This window comes from Panthera uncia, assembly GCF_023721935.1.
Source record: "Panthera uncia isolate 11264 chromosome A3 unlocalized genomic scaffold, Puncia_PCG_1.0 HiC_scaffold_12, whole genome shotgun sequence".
NCBI classification, from domain to species: Eukaryota; Metazoa; Chordata; class Mammalia; order Carnivora; family Felidae; genus Panthera; species Panthera uncia.
Window position 1 is genome coordinate 5,281,737 of NW_026057579.1, and position 5,813 is coordinate 5,287,549.

Consider the following 5,813-nt stretch of genomic DNA (forward strand, 5'->3'; position numbering starts at 1 on the left):
TCTTCTTCTTCTTCTTCTTCTTCTTCTTCTTCTTCTTCTTCTTCTTCCTCCTCCTCCTCCTCCTCCTCCTCCTCCTCCTCCTCCTCCTCCTCCTCTTCTTCTTCTTCTTCTTCTTCTTCTTCTTCTTCTTCTTCTTCACTTACAGGTGAGAGAAAGCTTTCTCTTTCTCTTCCTGTAAAGGTTTAAGTCCTATCTGGTTACGACCCCAGCCTTATGACCTCATTTAACCTTAATTACCTCTGAAAAGCTCTGTGTCCAAATACAGTCACATTGAGAGCACTTCAACATGAATTTGGGGGACACACAATTCAGTCCATAGCATTCTGCCCACGGCTCCCCCAAATTCATGACCATGCAAAATACCTTTGCTCTATCCCAGCATTCCCTCAGATCTTAACTCATTCCAGCATCAAGTCTGAAGTCTTACCTAAATATCACGTAAATCAGATCTGTGTGAGGCTTGAGGTGTAATTTAGCCTGAGGCAAAATTCTTGTCCAGCTGTGAGCCTATAAAACCAGGTAAGTTATGTGTTTACAAAATATGATTGTGGGACAGGCATATGATAGATATTGTCATTCCAAAAGGGAGAAATAGGAAAGAAGGAAAGAGTGAGAGGTCTCTAGCAAGTCCAAAAGATAGCAAGACAAACTCCATGAAGTCTTAAGTCTTGAGAACAATGCTCTTTGACTTGATGGCCCACCTTACAGACCCACTGAGGCCATGATCCCACTTTCTGGGCCCAGTGGTACAGCAGTCCCACCACCAAGGCCCTGCTGGGCATCCCTGCCTCCAAAACTTTGGTTGTTGGCCATCTGGCCTGTTGAAATGGAGGTGATGTCCGCGCCCTCTGAAACTGAGGAGGTAGTTTCAAACTGATGATCCTGAAATTGGCTTTCGAGTCATTCTTTTTTTTGAAGCATAGAGCATGTCTAGCTGAGTAGCCCTATTGTCTGGTCCTGTAGGATCTAAGAAGTCCCAGTCTTCCTCCATTTGTCTAGTTTTCCTGTCCCTTTAGTCCCAGCTGGCAGTGTTTCTGTTGGTATAATCCCATTTTTATTCCTGGCTTCTGTGAAGAAGGCTGAACTTAATCACACCCATGAGTCACACCCATGATCTCTTTTTCAAGTGGTTGTTTAAGCCACACCCTTAGTGTTCTCTTCCGAACCAGTTTTCTCAGTTTTGCAATATGGGTGGACAGAATTTTCCAAATCTCCAAGTTCTAGGGTTTTATTTTTTGTTTTGTTTGTTTGTTTGTTTGTTTGTTTGTTTTTGCTTAACAGTTCCTTCTTCGGTTCATCTCTCACCTCTCATATTTTGTGATAAGCAGGAAGGAGGACCCAGGCTGCACGTTCAATACTTTGCTTGGAAGTCCGTGTTGAACGTCCGGTTTCATTGCTCACAAGCTGTACCTTCCACAAAACACTAAAACACCGCTCAGCCCAGTACTTTGCCACTTTACCACAAGGATTGCCTTCCTTCCAGTGTCCAGTAATGTGTTCCTCATTTCTGAGATTTCATCAGAATGGGCTTTAACATCCATATTTCTAGTATGCACCTCAAAACCGCCAGACTCGACCTGTTACCCAGTTCCAAAGGTGCGTCCACATTTTAAGGTTATTTGTTGGAGCAGCACCCCTCTCCTAGGTACCCAAATCTGCTTGAGGGTGCCATTACAAAATAGACCGGGGGGCTCAAACAACAGAAATTAATTTCTCATAGTTCTAGAGGCTGGGAAGGCCAAGACCAAGGTGCCAGCTGATTTGGTTTCTGGTAAGAGGGTTCCCTTCCTCGCTTGTCGATGGCCACCTTCTGGCTGTGTCCTCACAGCCTCTCCTCCGTGCGTGCATGTGGTGTGGAAAGAATCCTCTCTTCTGTTCTCACAGGGCTACCAATCCTATCAGCTGAAGACCCCATACTTATGACCTCATTTAACCTCAACCTTCTAAAAGCCCTTTCTCTAGTCACCCATGGGTGGGGGGCGGTTAGGGCTTCAACATGAATTGGTGGTTTCAGAGGGGTTGACATATAATTCAGCCCATAGTGATTTTCCCTCTGTTCTTCAGGTTGGGTATTTTATATTGTTCTCTCTTCACCTTCATTGATTTCTTTCTCTGCCCCTTGCAGCCTGATGTTGAGTCCATCACTGGGTTTTATTTCAGGTATATTTTTCTGTTCCATTTGATTTTCTGTATTCTGTGTTTTTGTTTTTGTTTTTTCCCAAGGCTTTTTAAAATGTGTGTCAAGCATGTTTGTAATTGTCCATTGAGGCATTTTATGATGGCTGTTTTCAAATATTTATCAGGTAATTCCAGCAGCTGTATCATTTCAGTGTTGGCATCTGTGAGTTACCTTCTCCTGCAAGTTCAGATTTTCCTGGTTCTGTGTGTGATGGTGATTTTCAGTTGAACTCTGGACATTTTGAGTGTCATGTTATGAGACTCTGTATCCTGTTCAAAGCTTCTGTTTGGACAGGCTTCCTCTGACACCGCTCTGGTGAAGAAAGGGCTGAGGGGAGACTGCCTTGTTACTATACGTTGGTGTTGGAAATGCAGGTTCACCGGCCTCTACTGACACCTGGATCGGGGTCCTCACTACTGCTGGGTAGGGGTGGGAGTTACAACTCCCCATTAGGCCTCTACTGACACCAAACCAGTAAAGAAGGGGAGAAATATCTTGTCTCTGGGTAGAATTGGAGGCCTACTCTCCCCACAGTGTCTCCAATGACACTGCCAGGGTGGAATGGGGAAGGGGTTGGTTTTGAAAATTCTGTCCCTGACTTGACCCTCTCTGACACCAATGTGGTGTGGGGGTGGGGCATTGAGGAGCCTATCACAGACCGGAGAGGGTAGAAGTGTAGGCTCCCCAGTTGGTCTTTAGTGTTTGGCTGGAGTAGGATGGGTATGGTCTAAAAATTGCCTGTCTTGCTAGGCCACTCCTTTCCTCCTCCTTTGTCTAGAAAGAACAGACCTTTCTTGGGCCCTTTTTGGCCTGTGCCCATTGACATTTCTCAGTTGCCAGCTTCGTCAGAATCTGGTCTGGGATAAATGAAGCAAAACAAAACAAAACAAAAACCAAAACCCAAGGAACTCAGTGCTGTGTTGTTCTCCAGGTCTTGGAGAAGGACCAGTCTGTACTCTCTCCACCTTTCAGAATCATCTTATGTGGTTTTATACATAATATCCATACTCTAGAGAAATAGGGGAAAATACTACTACATGTCCCATGACATCCTTTCAATTGGCACCAAAATCACAGGTCAAGTTGTCAAAGCCTTGTAGTGTGCATAGGTCATCTGCAACCAGTTAGGATTAAGGACCAAGAGGAATGCTCACTTGTTCCTCAAATGTAAGTTGGCCAGTTGGTAGGTAGAAACTACCAGGCTGCAAGCTTCATCTACCTTTTAGGGAACTATAGTTTTTAAGTTGAAACACTAGTATTTAATTGTAGATTACAAATTTCAGAAGGAAAGATAGATATGGCTAAGAATATAAACTATAGGGTTAATTTTTTTATTTATATTTGTTCCAAGAGCATGTAAAAACCACTGGAGAATTTACTTAAGAAATTTTGGTGGTGTTTTTCTATTATGTATTATCTATTTGTAGATATCTGTTCATTTTTATTTGGTACATAACACGGGATATCATAGAGAACCAACAAAATAAAGAATGAAAATCATTGGGATTTGGGACAAATCACTTCATCCTTTTAAATCTGTTTCCTCGTTTGTATGTTTTTAAAAATGTAATACCTCCTTCAGAGTGGCTAGATTATATAGATAATGGATGCAAAGTGATTTGCAAGCTATCAAGTGCTACATAACTATTAGGTATTGTTGATGTAATCATTTGTGACATGTCCATCATGTATGCTTTATGATGGTGTAGCCCAATAAAAATGACGATGAATATGTCAATGTGTCAAAAATGACGATGGAATGTGTCTTTTTATCTTTTTTTAAAAATAAGTTTTCTTAAACAGTAGTAAAGTCTGCATCTTTTGAGATGATCGTATGGTTTCCTTTCATCTCTTAAGGTGGTAAATGACTTATTTACTTATTTAATTAATTTTTATTTAAAATGTTTTTTTATTTTAAAGAGAGAGAGCACTAGTGGGGCAAAGGGGCAGAGGGAGAGAGAGAGAATCCCAAGCCGACTCTGACGCGGCGTGGAGCCCAGCATGGGGCCCGATCCCACAATTCTGGGATCATGACCTGAGCTAAACTCAACCGAGTCATCCAGGCACCCCAATGTAGTAAGTTACAATGATAGATTTTCTAATGTCAAAGAATACTTGCATTCTTGGGATTATCCAATTTCATGATTTTTCCCACTTCTGGAAGAGTTTGTGTTCCTTGAATGTTTAGTTGCTTTCACCTAGTTAACTGGATTTATTACGTGTGGAGTGTGTACCTTGGTTGGTTTTAGGGGCTATTCAGATCTTCTATTTTTTTCTTATTTAGATTTTTCTATTTCTGAAATTTAAAAAAAATTTTAATGTTTATTTTTAAGAGAGAGACAGAGTGCGAGCAAGGGAAGGGCAGAGTGGAGAGAGGGAGGGAGACAGACTCCTAAGCAGCCTCCAGGCTCTGAGCTGTCAGCAGGGAGCCCGATGCAGGCTTGAACTCACAAACTGTGAGATCATGACCTGAGCTGAAGTCGGACGCTTAACCTACTGAGCCACCCAGGCACCCCACTATTTCTAAAATTTTTTAATTGCGTTTTTCTAAAAAAAAAAATTATTTATTTGTTTAAGTTTATTTATTTTTGAGAGAGAGACAGAGGGTGAGCAGGGGAGGGGCAGAGAAAGAGGGAGACAGAGAATCTCAAGAAGGCTTCACACTGTCAGCACAGAGACTGATGCGGAGCTCGAACTCACAGAACCGTGAGATCATGACCTGAACCAAAACCAAGAGTAGGACACTTGACCGGCTAAGCCACATAGGTGCCCCTAAAAAAAATTTTTTTTGCCATTAAGTTGTTCAAATATTTTTACAGTATTTTCTTTAAAATCCCTGTTTTACTATGCTATGTCCTCTTTTTCATTCCTGGAAATGCTTATCCATATCTTTCTCTTGTTTGTGTTTCCAGAGGTTTGCCAATTTTACTAGTCTTTTAAAAGGACTAGTTTTGGGGGGCGCCTGGGTGGCTCAGTCGGTTAAGTGGCCGACTTCGGCTCAGGTCATGATCTTGCGGTCCATGATTCGAGCCCCGCGACGGGCTGTGTGCTGATAGCTCAGAGCCTGGAGCCTGCTTCTGTTTCTGTGTCTCCCTCTCTCTCTGCCCCTCCCCCATTCGTGCTCTGTCTCTCTCTGCCTTTCAAAAATGAATAAATGTTAAAAAAATTAAAAAAAAAAAAGGACTAGTTTTGGGACTTTGGGGATTTTAACTGTATAAAGAAGTATCCATTACATAAATAAAATTCACCCATTTCAAGTGTCCGGTGAGTTTTACAGATGTAATATCCATTTAACCACCACTATAATTGTGTGTGTGGGTTTATAGTACGGTTTCTTCCTTCTCTTTCTACCCCGTCAATTTCATTGACCTTTTTAATAACCCAACTCTTAGTTTCATTGATTTTTTCTATTGTTTACCTATTCTCAAGTTCATTTGTTTCTGTCTAATCTTTATAGGTCATGGGCAGAGAGACGGAGAGAAGATGCTGACCTGGGGTTCTGCCTTTATTGGGGTCTGAGGGTTGGGTGCCTAGGATTTCTCGGGTTCACTCTGGTGAATTTGAAACATAAGAGCAGGACTTAGGGCACAGGATGGGGAAAGTGGGGTCAGTCCAGCTGTCAGTTATGTATGTT